The sequence below is a fragment of the Leucopleurus acutus genome (genome assembly GCF_964270905.1).
Source record: "Leucopleurus acutus genome assembly, contig: HAP1_SCAFFOLD_418, whole genome shotgun sequence".
Lineage (NCBI taxonomy): Eukaryota > Metazoa > Chordata > Mammalia > Artiodactyla > Delphinidae > Leucopleurus > Leucopleurus acutus.
The window spans coordinates 175,816-199,762 of record NW_028138947.1 but is presented as its reverse complement, the minus strand read 5'-3'; the positions used below and the strand labels follow the sequence as shown (position 1 = coordinate 199,762).

At 44.1% G+C, this 23,947-nt stretch overlaps 1 pseudogene across 1 annotated transcript in view; it reads left to right on the top strand.

Annotated features, from left to right (window-relative positions):
• The first annotated feature begins 14,204 nt into the window (after window positions 1-14,204).
• The window catches only part of LOC309978955 (centrosomal protein of 78 kDa-like), a 29,831-nt pseudogene continuing 20,088 nt past the window's right edge, over window positions 14,205-23,947 (top strand). The window contains exons 1-6 of the transcript in view: window positions 14,205-14,321; window positions 14,365-14,624; window positions 17,968-18,140; window positions 18,232-18,303; window positions 19,366-19,469; window positions 21,511-21,685. The product of the transcript in view is annotated as a centrosomal protein of 78 kDa-like (transcript). The remainder of the gene's footprint in view (window positions 14,322-14,364; window positions 14,625-17,967; window positions 18,141-18,231; window positions 18,304-19,365; window positions 19,470-21,510; window positions 21,686-23,947) is intronic.

Genomic DNA, 23,947 nt, shown 5'->3' with positions numbered 1-23,947 from the left:
GTCACTGACTTTAAACTGAATATGGTGTCATGTCTTTATGTTTCTTGAAGCTTTGTTTTTTCAAAAGATCATATAAAGATTTTCTTCCATGGTAAGACTTTTATATTGTATTTTTCTTAAACTGGACTGTGGTACATTTACCCTCCATCAGATGATTGCTTATAACTCACCTTGCTTTATTAAGAATACCGCTAGAGGCTTCTATGTGCCTACTAAAGAAAATACAATTTCAGGCCCATTGAAACCAATGAAAATCCAAGATTTCAGAGCACAAGATAATGAAAATTCTCTCTATCCGTGTCTCTTACTGCTTTTAATCTGTTAACAGTCCCTAAGTGTGTCAGATGAAAGGTACTGTCGCGGGAATTGACATCATTAACAGCATTCCATACAGGTAAGTCTTGATTGTTCCAATTTCTCAAAAAGTTGGACATATTTACTGCCTCTATGACATCTCTAGGGTGTGTGGAAGAAATAAAAAAGAGGGCTGTACAATGTATTTCTCCAAATATACACACAAATAGTTTGCACATACAAACAGGGAAACCTTATAAATAATGTATGGGGAGCAAAGTATTGTCGGTAACGGAACTACTCATTTCGAAAGACAACACTGTCACCAAGTGTCCCCTCACCAAAACTGACTGGGAATTTTTGGGGGCCACCAAACCAGAGATGGAGATTTTCAGGCACATTCTTGCCAGAAGAGAGAGCCTAGGGCATAAACCACTCAACTTGTTGGCACGAATGCCAGGGCAACCCAAGCAAGGGGATGTACAAGCCTACGTGACGCTTGGAAGTAGGAAGCTTTGGGGGACTACACCTGGGCTGGTACTGGCCTCCCTCCCCAAAGGGACAAGGAGAGCAGAAACCTGGATGGAGTCAAGACAGAGAACAAAGCAAGGCAAGGCTGGGTATGGAGCAACGTGTGGATCCAGGAGCATGTGTCTCAGAACTGCCGGGGCTCTGCAGACCAGCTGCATCCCCATTCTCCTTGACCCTCATGGGTATAATGAACTCAGGATGGGCAAATCCCGGCTGCCAAGTCACTCCCACCTGTCCATGGAGTTGACAGTTACTTGCTCACAGTGAACCAACCTCCCTGGACCTAACAGCTACCGCAGGAGGCGGTAGTGGAGAACAAGGTGACGACAACGACCAGATGCGAAGGAGCAAGAGACGTTCAGCGGACCGACTGGGTGGACTGATGGTGTGGGGTTAAGTCTGCAGAGCTAAAGGGGCCAGATGTAGAAAAGGGAAGGGGAACCATGAGGATATGGTCAAGCCCCATCGTATGGATATTTCATCCATATGTTGTATGCAAATCCCATTCAATTTGCTCTGAGTGAACAAGAGAGAACTAAATTATCCTTTAAACCATGTCAGTGACTTTATTTACCATCTCATTTGATGAGCTCATAGCCCAGGGGCAGAGGGAAATGGGAGCTGTGAGTCTGCCATCTCTCAGGAAGTCTCAGGCCTCAGAGGCCCCTCAGAGCCAAACTACCTCACCTTTTGCACTTTTCAAGCAACGTTATTCCTAAGTGCGAGTCACCCTCTTCATCAGGTTCTCCAAGAAACAGCAATCTCTCCCAATGAGAGAGGAAATATGGGCTACTTTGGCTTGCTGAGGCACAATATGTAGGTCTCCAAAATGGTACCTGCCTGGGGATTTTTCAAGAAAATTAAGCATCAGTGGTGATTTGTTTGTCTTCACATAACGTATGACCCAGATGTGCTGAGAAATAAGAAAAGGACGAACGAATCAAGGGTGGCTGATCCAAGGAGGCAAGGGGCAACTTCCACAGCCTACGTGGAAAGCTAGAGGGAGGGAACATCCAGCTGGTGGGAGCTGAAGACAGGGGCCAGTCCTCCTTGGGCTCGGGATGCCACCCCCTCTTCCTACATCTTCACGCTCTCCTTCTCTGTTGGCCCCTCCCAGCCATATTAAAGAGCCACAAGGAAATGCTCTCCTCCATTCCATTCTCCTGTCCTCCTATCCACCCCTCCCTTCTTTCCTTTTGCCATCAATTTCTTGACTTGCCCCCCATTTCTCCCCTCCCATCCACACTGCGGTCTGGTTTCTGCCCCACTACTCTCGCGAAACTGATCTCCTTGAAGCCCCCAATGATTTCTCCGTTGACAAGTCCAGGGCACTACTTCTCAATCCTTATCTTTGTGACCGCCAAGCCGAGTCAGATCTTAAACAACGTCTCTGTCTTGAAAATCTCTTCCCTTGGCTTCCGCGCCACCTTTCCTTTTCTTTCCATGAGACCGATCACAACCAGTGCTGCAGATTCCATCGAATTAAGGAATGCTGTTGCCTACATGTGTGAATGAGCTCAAGTGAGTAAAGTACTGAAGTAGAGGACACCTAAAGTGAAACGTCTTCATGAATGTCCACGTGGCTGAGCAGCAAGCTAACCTTTCCTACATGTGCTAAAGAAGAAGAGTTGGGTTTTATTTTATTTACTTTTCCCTGGACTGTGTTGAATGACTATCATCTACAAGTTCAGGCTACTTTTGGCTGAGGATTAATGCACTGGGAGAGCTGAGAGAAAACTGAACAATAGAGCTGTCTTTTTCTTGACCAGTTCACCTTAGTTTCCCAAACTCTAAGTCTTTCCCGAATTCTTTCTCCTTTTTATTGTAGTAAAAGGAACATAACACAAAATCCACCATTTGGATCATTTTACAATTCACCGTACCATTCAGTGGAATTTACTACTGTCACAATGTTGTGCAACTATCACCACTGCCTAGCTGCAAAACATTTTCATCAACCAAGAGGAAACTTACACCCATTTTAAGGAGTCATTCCCCATTTCCCTCTCTTCCAAACCCCTGGCAACCACTAATGTAGAATCTTTTCTGTGTGTATGGATTTGCCACTGCTGGACATTTCATATAAATGGAACCATACAATATGTAGCCTTTCATGCCTGACTCCTTTCAATTAGTTGCATCCATCATGTAGCATGTATCAGAAATCCACTCACTGTTATGGCTGAATCCTTCATACCCTTTGAATACAAAATTAAAACTACGTTGAGAGTGAAGCTCTGTTTTAATGGCACATCTATTAGGCCAATTCATTGAAACAAGCTGAAGATGGAGATATTGTTGTGAAATGATAATCGTTGAGAAGCCTCAGCCAATTGGATAACGAAAAGTTTGGGAAATGTTGCAAAAAATTATCTGCTTTATGTTAAAAGCCTATTAAACAAGGATGCAGGAGATTGTCTTTTTCTTGCAGGTAACTTAAATGAGGCAGAAAGAAATAACTGCCCTTTAGAACACATTTTGAAAGGATTCCATTTATTCTTAATAGACGAATGGGAGTACAGGAAGTTCACATCCAATATGGACTCCCTGTCCAAACACTGTTTATCGTTCTAGCCACCACTATCGAATTATATTTCTTGAGAGTAAGGCAGCTCAATTCCTGCATATTACTTTCTAAAATTCATCCATCAAATCCATTAATACAGTATAAACAAGAGTTGTTCAAGTTTAAGTGCGCTTCAAATATCAGGTATAAAGAACCCCCAGTAAGAAAAAGAATCCTATATCTCTTGCCAGAATGTGGTCAGCTCTGGGGCGCTCTGCTAGCTGAAAGACACATTCATTATTAAGGGGATAGAGGCTGTTTAAGTGGGATGAGAGCCAAAAAATTTTAACTACATATATGTGTTAAGAACAGTGCTGGGTTATCTCATATTCTATATCAGTCAAGGCTCACCGTTTTACATACGTGAAAAGCAAAGTTAAAAGTGTATTAGTAGGGCTTCCCTGTTGGCGCGGTGGTTAAGGATCCACCTGCCAGTGCACGGGACACACGTTTGAGCCCTGGTCCGGGAAGATCCCACATGCCACGGAGCAACTAAGACCATGTGCCACAACTACTGAGCCTGCGTGCTAGAGCCCGTGAACCACAGCTACTGAAGCCCACGCACCTAGACCCCGTGCTCAGCAACAACGAGAAGCCACCACAATGAGAAGCCCGCGTACTGCAACAAAGAGTAGCCCCCGCTCACCGCAACTAGAGAAAGCCCGCGCACAGCAACGAAGAGCCTAGGCAGCCAAAGATAAATAAATAAATACGTCTATTTTTAAGAAAAGTGTTTTAGTAACTTACTAAAAGGCACGCAACCAGTAAACGTGAGCACACTCAAGTTTAAGCTAATACTTGAGATTAATAAAAACGGCACTAAATTAAAAGTTCAGAGATATTTTTTATTTCATACTTTCACTAATGCTCTTTGGAGATAAATCATGTCATTTATATGGGCCTTAGTTTTCACAACTTTAATAGTTGGAACCTTGACTAGATGATCTGTATGTAGTCTTCCAATTCTAAAATGTTCCACTAATTTGGACTGCTACAATAATTGCCCTTGCAATACATGCATGCTACCACCAAGTAGCAGTAGAGACTACTAGTTCCTTTTTTACCCCTAGTGGGGGTGCATTTTGACAGCAGACTTATCCGTCAATAGTACAACCTGTTAGTATAACTATAAGATAACAAAATAATCTGGCATTCTTTCCTGTAAAAGAGAAGCTTTACATTGTGTCTGTGAATCATACCAGAATCACCTGCAGGTTTTTAAATATAGAGGAAATCCTGAACCCATTGAATGAGACTCTTCAGAGACAGGACTTGGGCATCTGGAATTTTGGGTTCCCATCATTTGTATATTTTATTTCATTTTATTTTTGCCTATGTACAATATTTGTCACATCCTTTTGAATCTTTAAAACTTTCTTTTTGTTTTAAATTTTAGAATATTCCATAATCTTCACCTACTTTTCATAAGGTGTTATCTGTTATGTTTATTCGATCTTGTGCGTCTCCTGGTTAAGACTTCTTTCTTTCCTTTCTTTGTTTTTTTCGGGGCCCTGCCTCATGTCTTGCAGGATCTTAGTTCCCTGACCTGGGATTGGACCCCAGGGCCCCAGCAGTGAAAGCTTCATGTTCTAAATACTGGACCACCAGGGAAGTCCCAAGATTTCAGTTTTAAATGACTTCTTTCCCCACTCTAATTCATTCCTGGGATCAGTTTCATGTTTGAACATTAAAGCAACCTTGCGTTGCCAGAATAAAGCTACTTTGATTCTGATATATGATTGTTTTACATACCATGGATACAGTTTGTGCTTCTCTTTACACATTTTGCATGCATGTTCAAAGGAGAAACTGGCCTGTGATTCTATTCTCGTAATATTCTTTATCGATTTTTTTGTTGCTTTTTTAAGATTCTATACTTTATGTTTTATTTATTTATTTTTGGCTGCATTGGGTCTTCATTGCTGCATGCGAGCTTTCTCTAGTTTCGGCGAGCGGGGGTCTATTCTTTGTTGCGGTGAGTAGGCTTCTCATTGCAGCCTTCTGACCCCATGGGCTTCTGACCCCATTCGTCAGTGCTACTTCAGGTCCTCACCCCTTCCCTTCTGACCCTGGGCGGTGAAATCCTCTTTCTGCGGCTGGCGTGCGGCAGAAAGTCAATGAGGCAAGAGTAGGTTTGGAGTATCCAAGGAGCAGAAAGGATGTCAGCGTGTGGAAAACAGAGCGAGCAAATTGGAGAGGAGAACGAAACAGTCAGAGAGGAAACAGAGGCCCAGATTTCTAGGTCTGTGGAGGCACTCTGAGGACTTTGCATTTTCTGTGAAGAAGCCACTGAAGAAATTTGAGTGACATGATCTGACTTATGTTTTAACAAGATCTCTCTGGATGCCACGCTGATTAGAGACTGTAGGAGAGCAAGGACAAGCCCCAGAAGACCAACAGTTGATTCAAAGAAATGATTACTCAAACATGGTCCCCCTCCTCAGTGAACACGCAGAGCAGCAATTGGCAAATAATGCCCACGAATCAAATCAGGCTCTCAGCCTGGATCTGTGGGACTGTGAGCTAATAATGGTTCTCACGTTTAGAAAGCTTGTTGAAGAGGAAAGAGGAGGAGAAGCTACAGAAACTGTATATGGCCCACAAAGCCTAAGATATTTCAAATCCAGAAAATGCTTTCCAACACCTGACGTAGAGCATGTGGCTGGTAGGAGGTCCTCAACCAAATTTGGAAGAGGAATACATGAGTCAGTTAGTTCCTGAAAACACTGTAAAGTGATAGGTGTCAAGAAACATTTACCCCTTCACCCTTAACCTTCACAAATGATGCCAGTTCCATTGAGCTATTGAAAAATACATTCTGGCTTTCAGAAAAATAACCCAGAGGACATTTTCTCACATACGCAAGGTCATAAACAACTGTCAAGTGAAGTTGAAATAGCAACAAATCAAATAATAACAAAAAACATTTTGACTGATTTTTAAATCTTAGAAAGCATTTTCATGTTCATTATCTAATTTAATCCTCAAATCAACGTCATGAGATAGTTATTATTTCCCCATTAGAAATGACCACATATGAAATCCTTAGTGATTGCTCAACAAAAGCTGAAATCTTGAGTGTTACATCTATTAAGGCCATGGTTGGGTGTTTTCCCATGGGAACATTGGATGCTAAAATCCACAGGGATTTTCAGCTCAAGATGGCAGACTAGGAAATATATTTACTTTCTGTTCCTCCTGAAACCATATCTAAATAAAACTGTAGAAATACCAAAATTAATCAACCAATAAAAGCCAAGATATTCTGGAAGTCATCAACCACAGAAAGATTTCAACACATGTCGAGAAGGCAAGCAATGAAATGGAGGAGCCATGAATAAAATAATGAAGAAAAAAAGGCTGAGCCTAAGTAAGGTCTGCACAAAGTCACTCAGCTTTTGCTGAGCTCTGGTTATAGTAAAGGGCAGAGGAAAGAAGAGGGGCTGAAAACAAGGAGACAAACGTCATTTTAGGAAAAACACTTCATTTAATGAGCTCCAGGGAACACTCAGCCTGCTGCCATACTAACTCATGAATTACAATGGATTGTTGGTAAGCAAGACAAGAAAACAGGGAAGAAACAAAAGAAACAAAAATCAAGACACTGTTTCTAACTGGACTCTTCTCAAATGAGATCGAGGAATTATGGTTCAATGCCACAGCTGTAAATCATTTCTGCTCTTGGAGAGGTTACAAAGGGCTTATAATATTTCCCTTGTTTTCAGACAGAATTTAGGTCTGAGCAAAAGCTTTTGTGTCCTCCAACCCCAAAATTTATTGGGGATGGAAGCCCAGATTTGCTGGGACATACCATAAAAAGAATCTCAAGAGCAGAGGGTCAAACTGATTTTGGAATATATGAATTATGCCCAGTGTGAGTTTCAATAGGTTTATATATATATATACATTTTTACTGATCTATATGATTTTGGGTTCTGAAACTTCTACATGTCACATGCGTGATACATAACAGACAATGTCAGCCCCAGGAGGGAGAAAACACTCCAATGAAGCAAGCCAAAGAAACAAGTTTTAAGCAAGGTCAAGTGATGTGTAGACCAGGATTGTTCAATTCCTACCTGTCATGCTGAAGCTTCCAGCTCCTGGATAACAACACATGCTTCCCTTATCCTAGACAGCCAAGAGTACGTCTACTCTCTTGGGCATAAGAATCCTTAGAGTTACATATGAGTAGTAAAGAGTGGACCCAGCTGTCATACTCACAATGACCAAATTGTGTTGATCGTACTTTATACCAATACATCGCTCCACGCTGAAGTTGCAATAAATGATATATTTGCTTTCTAGACATGAATGAGACGCCTTACTGGATATACTCCAGGAAGGCCAGAGAAGCTGGCTTCTAATCCATACGGAACAATCCACTGGTGAATTTCTTTCAGGATAGCCCATGATTTATCTAGAATATCATCTTTACATATCTGGATCCTTCAAACTAGACAAAGGGAAAATACGGGCTTCAAGCCTCAGTTAGAAATATGGAATGGTGCCATGCTGACAACTGGTGCTCCCTGACCTGTATCTTCTGAGATTAGAACACAGTGTGGTGGATGACCAATTCATGCGTTGAACAAAAGAAGACCTCCTACAGGGCAGTGTGGCTGTTCGTTACAGGTATGGCACTTAGGGCTAAGTACCATAAGGACTACAAGAAAAAAAGAAAAACAAGTAACACATGAAGCATATATGATAAGGAGGCACCACAGTCCAGAGCACAAGCTCTGGAATCACACAGGCTTCGATCGAATCCCGGCTAAGCCACTACCATCTATATACCCTGAAGGACAGGCCAAGGTTTAAATGTTCTTTTACCAAATTTCAAAAAAGAAGTGAAGAAAGAACCTATCTGCCAGGAAGGGACATCGTGGGCTGCAGCATCCAGTCGGATCAGGGCTCTGCATCTCCTGCTCAGAAACCTTGGCCACCTGGCTCATGGTGATGCTGGCAGCTGAGCCGCCCTGGAGAAGGCGATCCTGTCTCCAGGTCTCGCAGAGGAGCTGGGGAGGTCTCCGGACGAGGTGGCCCACACCCTGGTAAGCTCTGGCTGCCTCCTGCCCTCAGGTCTGAGCAGGCTCTGGCCTCTGGGCCCCGTGGTGGGGAAGGCCTGGCCGATACATACGCAGGGCTGAGGGGCCTGCAGAGCCAGTCCCCAGGCAGGGTGAACTCTGGAGGAGGCTTCCACAGTCCCCAACAGTCTCCGCATGGTGGCCCATCTGGTGCCAAACACCTGCCACCCACAGCCAGAAGTCCCAGCCACTAGAAAGTCCAGAAGGGGCCCTGCCCTTTGCCTTTGGGCCGGGGTTAAGCCAGCAGCTGGGCTTGCATGTGACCCCTGCATCACCCCCTGCCCCGCCTGCACTTTCTCTGTGACACGTACAATGGATATGTCATAAAGCCAGGCAGAGCCAGTGCTATAAATTCAGACGAGTTAGAATCTAGGAAGAGGCTCTCCCACTTTCACTCTCTGCTCTCAGATCAGGCAGGCAGTACCTCTAATATGGAAGCTATGGACACCACACCTCCTTCACACGCTGTCCTCTCCCATTCTGCTCCTGTTTTCCCCAGCACCCCATTTACGGCCCTGGCGGGCATCGGTGCTTCAGCAGGAAGCACGTCAGACCCCGAACCTATGGACACCACACCACCTTCACACGCTGTCATCTTCCATTCTGCTCCTGTTTTCCCGACCACCCCATTTACGGCCCTGGTGGGCATCGGTGCTTCAGCAGGAAGCACGTCAGACCCCGAACCTATGGACACCACACCACCTTCACACGCTGTCATCTTCCATTCTGCTCCTGTTTTCCCGACCACCCCATTTACGGCCCTGGCGGGCATCGGTGCTTCAGCAGGAAGCACGTCAGACCCCGAACCTATGGACACCACACCACCTTCACACGCTGTCATCTTCCGTTCTGCTCCTGTTTTCCCGACCACCCCATTTACGGCCCTGGCGGGCATCGGTGCTTCAGCAGGAAGCACGTCAGACCCCGAACCTATGGACACCACACCACCTTCACACGCTGTCATCTTCCATTCTGCTCCTGTTTTCCCCAGCACCCCATTTACACCTTGGCGGGCATCGGTGCTTCAGCAGGAAGCACGTCAGACCCCGAACCTATGGACACCACACCTCCTTCACACGCTGTCATCTTCCATTCTGCTCCTGTTTTCCCCAGCACCCCATTTACGGGCCTGGCGGGCATCGGTGCTTCAGCAGGAAGCACGTCAGACCTCGAACCTATGGACACCACACCTCCTTCACACGCTGTCATCTTCCATTCTGCTCCTGTTTTCCCCAGCACCCCATTTACGGCTTTGGTGGGCATCGGTGCTTCAGCAGGAAGCACGTCAGACCCGGAACCTATGGACACCACACCTCCTTCACACTCTGTCATCTTCCATTCTGCTGCTGTTTTCCCCAGCACCCCATTTACAGCCCTGGCGGGCATCGGTGCTTCAGCAGGAAGCACGTCAGACCCCGAACCTATGGACACCACACCTCCTTCACACACTGTCATCTTCCATTCTGCTCCTGTTTTCCCCAGCACCCCATTTACGGCTCTGGCGGGCATCGGTGCTTCAGCAGGAAGCACGTCAGGCCCCGAACCTATGGACACCACACCTTCTTCACACGCTGTCCTCTTCCATTCTGCTCCTCTATTCCCCAGCACCCCATTTAAGGCTTTGGCGGGCATCGGTGCTTCAGCAGGAAGCACGTCAGACCCCGAACATATGGACACCACACCTCCTTCACATGCTGTCATCTTCCATTCTGCTCCTGTTTTCCCCAGCACCCCATTTACAGCTTTGGCGGGCATCAGTGCTTCACCAGGAAGCACGTCAGACCCTGAACCTATGGACACCACACCTCCTTCACATGCTGTCATCTTCCATTCTGCCCTTGTTTTTCCCAACTCCAGCCTGAGAATGTGCCGAGGCCTGTAGCCTACTTACGCCAGCTCAGAACAATGATGAGCACACCTCTTTCCAATCACCTTTCCTCTTGCTCCCCATGCCTCATACTGCCCTGCTTCTTTATTCTTTATCCCACAGATACCCAAAGCACCTTGCCTTTGGGGAGGCGGATTTGAGACCTATTGTCACGTCACGTCCTCGCTTGGCTGCCCTGTGAATAAACCTCCTCTTTGCTGCAAACCTCAGCATTTCAGTGTTTTGGCTTGCTGCGCCTCAGACAGAATGGTTGGGAGCAGTGGTACAGAACCCTTGCATGTGAGGGAAGCTGGTTCCTAGTAGTCACATTGCGGATGTTTTCTCCTCTCGGGTGGGGGTGCGGCAGACATCCTGCTCTTCCGGAAAGGGAGAAACACAGGTGCCAAACCCTTGCCCTCAGCGTCACCCTCACCTAGGAGCTTGTTAGAAGCACAGAATCCAGGCCCCACCCAGAACTACTGAATACAAGCCTGCATTTAACAAGATCCCCAAGAGAGGCATACCCATATTAAAGTTGGAGAGGCACCAAGCTGTCATCGTCTTCTCCGCAGCTAATGAAAACGAAGCAAAGATTCATCCCGAGCCGACTCTGCCTCAGTCACCTGGATATCCCATGAGCTCATTTAATCCTCCCCAGAACCTGCAAATGAGACTGAGGGTCAGAGTGGTCTAGCACCCAAGGTTCCATAAAAGAACATGACCAAGGCTCACTGGAGCCCAGACTTCCAAAAAAGAAGGCCCCTGAGCACAGCATGGCACCACTGCAGCCCAAACCGTGGGCCTGGAGGGTAGGCCAGACTCCCCACGCAGAGTTCACACCATTCGACAGATGTCCACAGTAGGCCACAAGGCAATATGAGAAGTAACTTCTGATTGTGGAATCTCTGAATTTTGAGATTTAAAGAAAAAAATCTGTTTTCTGGGGATGGTTAAAACAGTTCTACCAAGCGGTAAAGAGAGGGCATGTCAAGGCCCCTTCTGGACTTAGAATTTAATGCCTACTTATTGAGAAATGCTCCGTGCATTTGCTCAGCCCTACCTCAAGATGAAGTTCTCTGTGCCCTAGAAGCTTAGGTTCTAAAAAGGCCACAGAAATGGGTGAGAGCTAAAACATGCCAGAACAATGCAACGGCCTTAATCAGACTGTCTTTGCTTTGCCTTGCTTACAAGTCACTGACTTTAAACTGAATATGGTGCCATGTCTTTATTTTTCTTGAAGTTTTTTTTATAAAAGATCATATAAAGATTTTCTTCCATGGTAAGACTTTTATATTGTATTTTTGTTCAACTGGAGTGTGCTTCATTTACCCTCCATCAGATGATTGCTTATAACTCACCTTGATTTATTAAGAATACCGCTAGAGGCTTCTATGTCCCTACTAAGAAAAATACATTTTCAGGCCCATTGAAACCAATGAAAATCCAAGATTTCAGAGCACAAGATAATGAAAATTCTCTCTATCCGCGTCTTTTACTGCTTTTAATCTGTTAACAGTCCCTAAGTGTGTCAGATGAAAGGTACTGTCGCGGGAATTGACATCATTAACAGCATTCCATACAGGTAAGTCTTGATTGTTCCAATTTCTCAAAAAGTTGGACATATTTACTGCCTCTATGACATCTCTAGGGTGTGTGGAAGAAATAAAAAAGAGGTCTGTACAATGTATTTCTCCAAATATACACACAAATAGTTTGCACATACAAACAGGGAAACCTTATAAATAATGTATGGGGAGCAAAGGGTTGTCGGTAATGGAACTACTCATTTCGAAAGACAACACTGTCACCAAGTGTCCCCTCACCAAAACTGACTGGGAATTTTTATGGGTCACCAAACCAGAGGTGGAGATTTATAGGAACCTGAGATGTTTGAAAAATGGTTTTGGACGTCCTCCTCGAGGAAGGCAACAAGCGCCATCCCAAATTGCAAAAATGGCTCCAGGTTGACTCCTTGTGTCCTCACTCTTTGTAATGTAACATTCCAACTTCTCCCGTCAATGGCAGAGTTGATTTCCCCACCCTTAAAGTTAGGTGACTTGCCATGGCCAATAGAAGGCAGCAGAAACGATGGTGTGCCAGCTCAGAAATAGGTCCCACGATGCTTCTACTCTCCCTCTCGGAGCCCTGATACCCCCATGAGCACAAGCCCCAGTTACTAGCTGGGACATAAGAGGCATGTGGCCCCGTCAGTCCCCCGGCCCGGCTACAGCCATCCCACAGCTGACCCCACAGGGGTAGCAGCAATTCCAGCCATGATAAGCAGGGTTGTGAGGAAGAATTAAGTGCATAAGCGTATGCTATAATTTATAAACCACTCTGTCAACCTACGACATTATTTTTCAAAAGCATTTTTGTTATTTTGAATCCCTGCGTGGACATATTGAAAACAGCACTCCAATGATTGCTGGAGAGCAAAGGATGCAACCTGAAATTGAGAGTAAAATATATTAGTTTATCCAGATTCACATATTTGTGTAAATTACTAGAAAATCATCTGAAGAAAAACAGACCCCAAAGAAAAAACAGTCCAGGGTCAGCTGGGGAGTGGCTGTGTTTGGGAAAGTGGTCACACCAGGGACTCTTCAACAGGAATGGTAATGTTTCACTTCACACAGTGGCTGGAGGACACGGGAGTGTCTGCGATGTTATAATGTGAGCACGCTGCATGTAAAAGCCACTGCTGACCACATCTAGGGGATCTGATGCGTGGGAGCTGGTAGTGGGTGGAGGCATCCAGAAGGTGGTGGTAGAAGAGGAACGTTGTACACGTAACGCCTAAGGCCTGACCAGAGGACGACCACTGTTCTAGAAACTGGACACAAATCCAACTTCTACGGCCAATCTTGGAAGACAAACTGAGGCATATTTAAAGTTTTAACACTTTATGTGCGCAAAAATAGATTCAATTCAGGCACCACAAAGCGGAAGAGGTGAGGAGCACTCCAGCCACAGGAGCTGCAGAGATGTTTATTTTAAAAGGGCAGAAGCAAAGCAAGGAAATGACTGATTTGCTATGGCTTTAACGCCTAGTTGGTGGTTTGTGACTGGTTGTCCTCAGCGGTTTTCGTCACCCTGAGGCGTTGACAGGCTTAGATTTTGGTTGGTTTACGTAAGCAGCCGCATCGCTAGAGCCACTGCGGTCTAACGGCCTCCTTGCAGGGTTAATTTACTGACACCAATCGTCTGAGTCCTTCCTCTCACTCAGTCACTTCACTTCCTACGCCTCAGTTTCTCCTCTGTAAAGTGGATATTCAGTAGTAAATTCTCGGAGTTGTCGGTACAAATAAATAAACAAAGTGATTATTAGTAACCACGATCATGTCCTGAATGCACGGAACACGTCACCGTTTACCAACCACCGTGTCAAGTCAGCAGAAACTACAGAAATTAAGGGCTCTCCGCAGAAATTCACACACCCGCGCACCAGGTAACGGACCACAGGCAAACGTTCACTCAGCCTTTCCTGTGTCCCTCACGAAGTGCACACTCTCTCCTGGGCGGCGCGAGCACAGACACTTAGTGGGAGTTTACTTTTAAAATGCGCTGATACAATCATGTCTCACTTTTGTTTGGATCAGTCAGCAAACGCGTTTTCGAAACCCCAAATTCTCCACACCTCCTACCTTTCGCGCCGTCCTAGTCTTGAAGTTTCCACCACTGCTCCTCAAGCCGGGTCCCCTTGGGAGGCGGGGCTGCGTGCTGGCGCACAGGGCGTGCGCTGACGTCCTCGAGCCCCGCCCCCAAGGGCCCGCCCGGACGTTTAAACCGCCGCGCCGCGTCTCGCGGGGCGTTGAGGCCGGCGCCAACAGCCGGCGATGCGGGGTCACGGGGTCGTGGCATGGAGGGGGCCGGCGTAGCTGGGGCCCGTGGCCCTGCATTTTCCGCCTGCTACGTGGGTCCTGCCCACGCTGCGGCGCCGCAACCGCCGGGCGGTGGGCGCCCGAGGGGCCGGGAGGCGAGCATGGACCGCCAGGCGGCTGTGGGCATCGTGTCCGCAGCCAGCGTCCCCGAGGCCACGCTCCGGCCATGATCACTCGGTGAACTTGCGCCGCGACAGCGTGGCCGACTTCTGGCGCTGTGAGGAGCTGTGTGCGCTGCAGGACTCGCTGCCTCTGCCCGCCGTTCGCGCTTCCCTGCGGGAGGGCTGCTGGACTTCAACGCCGACCGCCTCCGTGGGGTTGACTGGACGCCGCTCTTGAGCACCCTCTGCCCGTGATCTGTATCCAGAGTTTCTTCCCGCCACGGCTTGGCGAGACAGGTTTGTAGTTCCCGCTTCCAGGGGCCCTCATGTGGGCGCTGAGAAGCGGGGTTTTAGATGGTGCAAGGTGGAGGGTGGGCACTAGAACCGGTGTCCAGTGCCCGGGTGTGCGTGCACTAGACGGGGCGTGCGGCTTAGGACCCCTGCCAGCTCGGTGACCCCGGCCGAGTGCTTTAAGGCTTCTAGGTCTCAGTGTTCTCATCTGTAGCATGGGCTTAACAGGACCCACTCTCTGTGGAGGTTACAAGGTCTCACTCTGTTAATGCTTGTAGACTCTACAATGTAGAACACTTAGCACAGTTTGGAGCGTCGTTAATGGTTGCACAGATGTTACCTGGTGTGTTGAATGACTTTGCCTGGTACAGAACAAAGCGATTAGGAAATTGATATATCCCAGCTTCATTTCCTTTCCATTCAAACAGGGCTCAGGAAAAAGAAATTTTTTTCAATAGTATCCTATAGTGGAAAGAGCACCAGTGTGAAGGCAGCTTAGGGTTTGAATTCCAGGGCTTATGCTCTCTGTGGCCTGGGCAGGTTTCTTTTGCGCTACAATCCCCACACTTGTAAAATGACATTAAAAACCACTCTTTCTGTGGGTTCTTAGAATTAATTAAGCAGGTTATGTGTGTAAAGTATCCTGGTACTTGAATGAGTTGTCAGAACCAAGGGCTGCTGGAGACGACGCTTCTGCCCTAGGTAAGCTCCCCTTCTACTGGGTGGCAAGTAAACACAAGCACAGTAGTCAGTGTTCTGGAAGAAGTGAGTTCTGGTGCTACAAAGCATAGAATCTCTTTTTTCTTTAATTTAATTTTTATTTTATATTGGAGTATAGTTGATTTACAATATTGTGTTAGTTTCAGGTGTACAGCAAAGTGATTCAGTTATACATATATCCATTCCTTTTCAGATTCTTTTCCCGTACAGTTTGTTACAGGATACGGAGTAGAGTTCCCTGTGCTATGCAGTAGGTCCTTGTTGATTATCTATTTTATATATAGTCGTGTGTATATGTTATTCCCAAACTCCTAATGTATCCCTCCCCGCCATCTTTCCCCTTTGCAGAGCACAGAATCTTGGAAGGGAAAGTTCAGGGTAGGCTCTTGGAGGAGGTGCCATCCTTTCTAAGGATATGTAGAAGCTCCTGGGGTGGCAGGAGGGAGCAGTGTGTGTCAAAGTTTGAGAAATATAAAAAAATATGGCAAAACTCAGGTACAGGACTGGAACTCAGGGTTTGGGAAAGCAATGAGAGTCGATACTGGAAACCTAGTGGGGCCCCACAGAAAGGGGCCTTGTTTGTCATGTCAGGAGTTTGGATGTTTATCCTGAAGGCTGTGGGAAACACCAAAGAACAGTGAAATGGAATTCTGGTTTAGAGGCTCACTGGGACCTCCATGTGGAAGGCAGTTGATTGGGTGCAGCGTGAATTGTAATCAAAGGGTCCCACTTAAGTTATAAAAGGTGGGACTGGATTTTGCAGATCTGAGAGAGAATGGGTGAGGCCTGGTGACCAGTTAGAAAAGGGAGGGCAGCAAGTGTGGGTGACAGTTTACAGCTGCATCTTTTTGTGAGATATAGAGCACAGTAGCGAGGGATTGGAGGTGGGGAGAGGATCTTACTTGATCTTCAGTGCTTTAGAGGGGCCTGGTAGAGGGGCCAGGTCTGGGCCCAAGATACAGATCTGGGCTTTCTGGAAGGACAGGTGTTTGAAGGCATGGGAGAGACTTAGGTTATCCACAAGAACATCCAAAGAGTCATAGGTCTGAGAGTTTTTTAAGTGGGTATATTTGAGGATGTTTATAAGCTGAGAGAAAGTAGCCAGCAGAGGAAGGGTGTGAAGATCTAGGAAAGGAAATGATCGTTTGTTTTCGAAAAGCTGAATACTTATCGTGTGCCTGGCCCTTTACTAGGATCTGGGGTTCACACCATCTGTTCTCTCTCCTGCAAAGACAGTTCAAGTCATCCCCTGGTGAACAGAAGTCAGATTATTCTTTGCATCCCATTCAGGTGTAAGAACTGTTCTGTACCTCTGAAGGGACTTTACTTAAGCAGAGTAATAAGTTAGAAATCAAAAGAAATTAGAGCTGGAAGGGACCTTAAAGGCCACTGTACTTAATTTTGCCACATATTTTACATTGAATGTAACAAAAATTTATTGTTGAGCCCATTCTCTTCAGAGTTCCTTCACTGAACTTCCTTTATGTCTTGCATCCAGTGGGGCTAGCTTGTAGATTTTGGCCTCCTCTTAAATTTGCTTCTTCATCCATATTACATTTTGCCCAGACTATGGCAGAAACTCCTGGGTGGTTTCGCAGCTCCTAGGCTTAGCTCCTCTAAGTTCATCTGCCTACTCGGGTTCAGTGATCTTGTAACATAAAAAGCTATGCTTAAAATAATGCTGCTAATGGCTTGCCCACACAGAGTTAGTGCATACTAGCCACGCAGCGTTTGCCCTGACTAGAGGCGTGTAGTCTGAACTGTGCTGGGCCAAGCCTCATGGGGCTCTTTTTTTTTTTTTTTTTTGCGGTACGCGGGCCTCTCACTGTTGTGGCCTCTCCCGTTGCGGAGCATAGGCTCCGCACGCGCAGGCTCAGCGGCCATGGCTCACGGACCTAGCCGCTCCGTGGCATGGGGGATCTTCCTGGACCGGGGCACGAACCCGTGTCCCCTGCATCGGCAGGCGGACTCTCAACCACTGCGCCACCAGGGAAGCCCCGTCATGGCGTTCTTTGGCCCTGAGGAAGGGGAACTTTCTGGGATCACTCCCTTTGTCTAATTGGTCCTTCAGCAGCGGGGCGCCTTTTTCTAATCAGCGGAGGCACCCTTACTCAGCTAGTGGTAGTCCCAGGCCTCGTCACCTGTGGGATAAAAGCCATGCTCTCTCCCAGGCTTGCTTCTGCCAGCATCTCTATTTTCCTTTGTGTCTCTTCTCACACTTGGACCCCTGGCCTTTAGTCGTCCCCACCTGAAGTATTTACAGTGCCCAGCAGGAGTCAGGCTTGAGTGTCTTTTCACAGATGTTCCCTCTGCAGTTAATGCACCTCCTACTCCAACTCTGCATAGCCTCATCTTTCTAGATTCTACTTCAGGGTTCTCATGAAGCTGTCACTTAGATATAACTTTTTGCCTCCATAGGCACCTCTGTGCATAAAGGTTATGTTTATTTATCTCATGTGATTGAAATTTTGAGTTTATACATCTTCCTCCTTAATGAAGGCTTTAAGGGCAGGAGTCGTTTCTAATCCTTAGCACAGAGCAGATGCTTTTTTTCTTTTTATTTAGGTGCTTTTTAATGATGATAAAATGTATGGTTTAAACCACTCATTTTACAATATTTTTGCTTTAGGTTGTGACAGAAATGAAGTTTACAGAAGTCGTGTTCCTGCGGTAAGAAATAAAGATGTGACCTTCCAGTTGTGTAAAGCTCATGAAGGCTGTATAAGTGCATCGGGTGCGCTAAGGAGCCTGGAGCTAAGTGGGCTAGTTCTGAGAGAGAGAGACTTAACTATGTTAACAAAAGTAAGCCTTCATTGTGTCCTGCCAACCTTTGATAGTTGCTTTTGGGGCAAACTAAAGCAATAAAATTTTAAACTGTTCCTCCCCATTAAAGGGATTGAATATTTGGCCACTTTGGTGAACCTGTGTCTTGCGAATTGTCCAGTTGGAGACGGAGGTTTCGAAAGTGAGTTTCAGTCTTGTTTAAGTCTCTTCCCATCGGACTGGTCTCGTGATTTCCTACACACCATGTCTGTCTACCTTTTCCTGTCTACCTTTTCTTGGTGTTGTGCATGCGTGGATTGTCTCCTGTACCTGCTCAAACCTTGGTCCATTTTCATTTGTACCATGGAAGTTTGTCATGCTGGATACTGTCAGAATTAATCTTACTTAAGTTTGTGTTAAGCCACAAACCACACGTTTTATATATTTCCTGTTTTTTGTGTTTCTTTATATTTTTATGGTTTCTCTTCAAGAAATATTATGGGACGGGAAATAGCAAGATGTAAAGAGCAAAAAAGTCATCATTCTCTTTAAATTGTTAGAACATCTATCTGCAATCATAATTATAATGCACTGTGGTATGTGTTCAAATAGGAAATATATGTAACGTCCCGTAGGAGCAGCAAACTCAGTGGTGTTGGTGAGGGTGTATGATGGACCTAATCACAAAGCAGGTGATTCTTGATTGGGGTCCTGAAACATTAGTGTACATTCCCTGTATCCATTAGTGGTCTGAAGGGGTAAGGAAGCCTGCCTTTCAATTTGAGGAAACAAAGGGTTTGAGGTCCTCCCTCTTCTATTGCTCTAGTATACTGCATAGCAGCTAATAAAATACTGGGTTTATAGTTGACATTTAAATCGCTGATTGATCATCAAGGTTGGCATGTATCATTGGAACTGAAAATCGGAAGAGTCTTATGCTTTTTAGGTTTTTCTTTTTTTTCCTTTGTCTCAAAAGTATGTAGTACTTTACTGAGTGGTTGGTAAGAAAGTTTGCAGTATCCAGTGTATTCAGTTTTAGTACTAACTAGAATTAAACTGTTGCTATAAACTGGAATAACTTTGTTACTGACAAGCTTTAGAATGCATCAGTTCATCAATTACCTGTTTGGGAAGATTGTAGTTAATGATTTTAAGAATGTGGCTGTAAACCTCCAATTGACTCAAGAAAAGCAAATAAGTCAAGATTGACAAACGTATAGGCTCTTCATCTTACTGTGTGTGTGGGTTTTTTTTTTCCTTTTAGTTATTTGGCAAGGTGTAAAGAACTCTATCACTCTTAAGACAGTAAACTTCACGGGGTATAATCTGACATGGCAGGGAGCAGATTACGTGGCCAGGATCTTAAAGGTGATTTTATGTTTAAACTTTCATGAAAACATATGTGATTGAAGCACATTAATACATTGACACAGATGGCAGTTAATTTTTGTCTTTTGATACCTGTGAGTGCATCTTTCGTTTTGTTGAAAGAATAAGACCAGTTTTCAGTTTGGGATTCTACCATTTAGTAAAGATAGTCCACTTAATTTTAGAAATAGGAGATTTAATATATAATACATAATAATACTTCTATGTATTTTTAGTTACTGAAAACATTGATTGTGATGCTGTGAAGAAACTATTATAGTTTATAATAGTCTTCAAGATTTAATTTAGTCTTCAAGACTAAATTATAGTCTTCAAGATTTAAATGAATCAAGTGTCTATTAGCTGCTGTAGTTTATAAACTAATAAACATCACTACATCGGCAACTTGTAAATACAGTTTTTAAACTAATGCCTTAACAACTTTACAGTGGTTATAATTACTGTATTGAGGCCTAAGTTATTTAATAATTTGACATGAAGTCTTTTTAATAGTTTGGTGGTGCAGATCAGGGATAGGTAAACTATGGCTGGTGGGCCAGATCCGGCCCGTCGCCTGATTTTGTAAAGATTTTGTAAAGTTTTTTGGAACATAGTGGAACCCATTGTTTACATGGTAGCTATGGCTACTTTCAGCCTACGCCAGTGGGGTTGAGTAGTTGCAACAGAAACTGTATAGCCCACAAAGCTGGAAATGTTTAAATTTAGATTTTAGAAATTGAAAAATTCTTTGAGCCTATACAGGGCAAGTCCATTGACCCCTCGGGTAGAGAACAGTCAAGAACTTGGGTGCCAAAGCCAAATGGTCTAGGTTCAAATTCCCTTTCTCCCTTTTCATAGCTAGTGACCATGGACAAATCACTTAACGTCTATGCCTCGTTGTGAGGTTTAAATGAACTCATTTGTATAAATAGTGCTTGGCACATACTAAGCACTGTGTAAGTGATTGCTGTTATTTCTGCTTGGAGCTTTTATAAGCCATTGTTAATAGGAAAATGACACTAATGATTTTGCTTTTAGAGTGTCAAAGGCACTTTGAGTCTTTTATGTTTTCAAGAATGTAACAAGACTTTTTTGATTTAAAGTCAGTGTTCCCTGTTACCAAAATTGATTTTATGAATATAAAGAATTGAATGTCTTTAAGACAAGACTTGTGGTTAAATGTCAAACCATTATCTTCCCAAGGCACATCAAACTGGCTGTGCATAGTCCAGGCCTCTGAGGTTTGTGTCCACACCCTAGGTAGCATGTAAGATCCATTTTGTAAATATAGTTTTAAAAATAATGCCTGGGACTTCCCTGGCGGTCCAGCAGTTAACACTGCGCTCCCAATGCAGGGGGCGTGTGTTCGATCCCTGCTCAAGGAACTAGATCCCACATGCAATAAGTAAAAGATCCGGCAGGCCGCAACTAAAGACCCGGCACAGCCAAACAAAGAAACAAATAAATAAATAAATACTTTTTAAAAATAAATAAAATTCAATAATGCCTTAGGAGTTAGGAAAAGAAAGTATTAGAACCTATTTAGCTTTGTATCATTTAAAAATATCTGTGTAGTTTATAATGTACCTAAATTATATGTATAGAACTTTGTGTATATAATTTGTTAAAAAATAAGATGCATATTAAAAAGTTTTCTTATGGGTTGCCCAGTCAGGTGTTTGGAGACCATTGGAGGACAGAATGATGAAATTTAGAGCCTCAGCAATGATAGAATTTAGAATCAATTCCCTGACTTAGAAGATAAGGAAAATAATTCTTAGACTGTAATTGAGTTATCCAACTTTACATAACTGTTCAAAAACAGGTCATCCAGTGGCTGGAATCTAATCACTGACCGACTAGAATGTGGGTCACTGGACTCGTAAAGCAGAACTGACTGTTTAATTTCTCAGCTTGATTCTCCTGGCATATATGCGTGATATGTGTGTGTGTAAATCTCTGACATAATAAGCCATACTCAGTAGGCACATCCTGTTTCCTTATTGAAACATCTTAATTTCGTCCCATTAAATCTTTGAAGTATCAGACTATCAGAAGGCATGAAGAAACCTGGGCTGAGAGTCTTCGTTACAGGAGACCTGATCTTGACTGTATGCCTGGTTTGAGGTGCATCGCTCTGAACTGCAACAAGCTCGTTGGTGACCTGGGTGCTCGTGCTTTTGCAGAATCTCTTAGTGAGGATTTATGGCTTGGAGGTAAATTCTTAAATTGAAAATACTGAATTTTTAATGTAATATATGCTTAGCTTTTGGCATGATACTGTTGTGATAGGACTTTTTTTAAGGCCTCATTTTTCTGATAGCTTTTATGTTGCTTTTAAACTTTCTCTAAGAGTTACATATATTCTTTACAGAAAATACAGAGTAACAAGAGAAAAATTACCTATAAATTTAACACCCAGACATAATCACTGTTCATTTTGGTGTATATATTCTCAGTCTTTTTATTGTTTTCTATAAATATATTTGTACACTTAGGGATTACAAAAATAGAATTGTAGTATACTTGCTATTTCATATTCCTGCTTTTTTCATTTAATGAGGTATCATGTAGTGTTCCATCATATTGATGTCCTATAATCAGTTCTTTGCAATTAGATTGAGACAGTTTGCTTTTCCATGTCAGAAACAATGTGAATACGTTGTATATACATCTCTGTGTCCATCGGGCTTACTTCTGTAGAATAAGGTACTACAAGTGGAATGACTAAGTGTGACATATTTTTAAGACTTTTCATACACATTGCCAAATAACCACCCAGAAAGGCTATGCCAATTTGTAGTCCACCCCAAGAGTGGATGTGAATGAAGCCTGCCTCTCACAAACACTGGCTGGTAGCACTTTTAAAAAACTGTAAGACTACAAAAATGAGTACCTCTCCCTTTTTTATGCAAGTGGGATTACTCCAAATTTTATAACTTTTTTCAGTTAATTCAGTATGACCATCTTAGCAAGTCAGTAAATTTGCATCTTTTTTTTTTTTTTTGTGGTACGCGGGCCTCTCACTGTTGTGGCCTCTCCCGTTGCGGAGCACAGGCTCCGGATGCGCAGGCTCAGCGGGAATGGCTCACGGGCCCAGCCGCTCCGCGGCATGTGGGATCTTCCTGGACCAGGGCACGAACCCGTGTCCCCTGCATCAGCAGACGGACTCTCAACCAGTGCGCCACCAGGGAAGCCTTACTGCATCATTTTTTTTGTGACCCTTCAGTGTTCCATTATATGAATATGCCACAGTGCACATAGCTTATCCGATTTTGTATAAAAGGTATGTCCAGTTTTTCAGTTACAAAAAGTACTCTGATATATATCCTTACCTATATCTCTGACTATTTCTTTTGGATCAAAAGGGTATAGACATTTTAAAGACTTCTCTTACAGAATCTTGGCTTAATCTGATAGGAGAATAACCACATTTTGTTTTATTTTGTATTCATTTGATTTACTGGTGAGTTTTACTGGCTGTTTGTATTCATTTGGCTAGTTGGTTAATTACACCGGGCGTCCCTTCTTCTGTAGTGACAGTTTGTAAGGGTTGTATCATATGCTGTTAGATCCATATGTCTGACTTGCTATTTCTGTATGTCATGGGGCGTTGAAAGACTCTAGTTATTTTAATGTGATGGTCCACTCAACACTTAAATGACTCATGATAGTTTCCTTTCATGTAATATTTTTAAATACCTGTGCTTTTGCGATGATCCCTTTTGATTAAATGAGTAGGTTGTTCAGCCCCAGAACTACTAGAATTCATGATCATTTGTTCTCGTTTTTGTCTGACCTTTTACTGCGAGAGTTCTTGACCATCATACTTTTCATGATAGGTTTTTAGTGTGTATTCTCTATACACACGTTGTTTGAATTTGTTAATTGTTTGTATCCTAGAAAACAGTACTTTTCTAATGTTGTACTTCCCTTATGGTTTGAGCAGATAATTCACTGATTAAAGTGATTTATACTTGTAAATTGTTCTTATCTCTACTCCGAATAGAGGTGAACCTAGATACTAAGCCTGCTTCCACCAAGAGCATTATTTGCTTCTTGTGCAACCTCTGAATTCTTGCAAGGAGTACTTTATTCATTTGTCAGTTTCACAAGTAATGTTTTTAATACCTTCTGTGTGCCAGATACGGGTTTAGGCACTACTGATAAAGCAGTGAACCAGACAGACAAAAGTCTTGCCCTCATGGAGCTTACATTTTAGTGAAGGAGTTCAGATAGAAATTAGTAAAGAGATAAGTAATATAATTTTAGAGAGTAGGAAGTGCAAAAATATCTAAATGTAAGAAGAGTGAGGGGGGCAGGTAGGACTCCATTGGACAGGTTAGTTAGGGGCCAGCTTCACTGGAGAAGTGGCATTTGAACGGAGACCTGAATGAAGAGAGGAGCAAGCCATGGAAGATCTGGGGTAAGCACATTCCAGGACAAGGGGGCAATGAGTATGCAGGCATGTAGGTGGG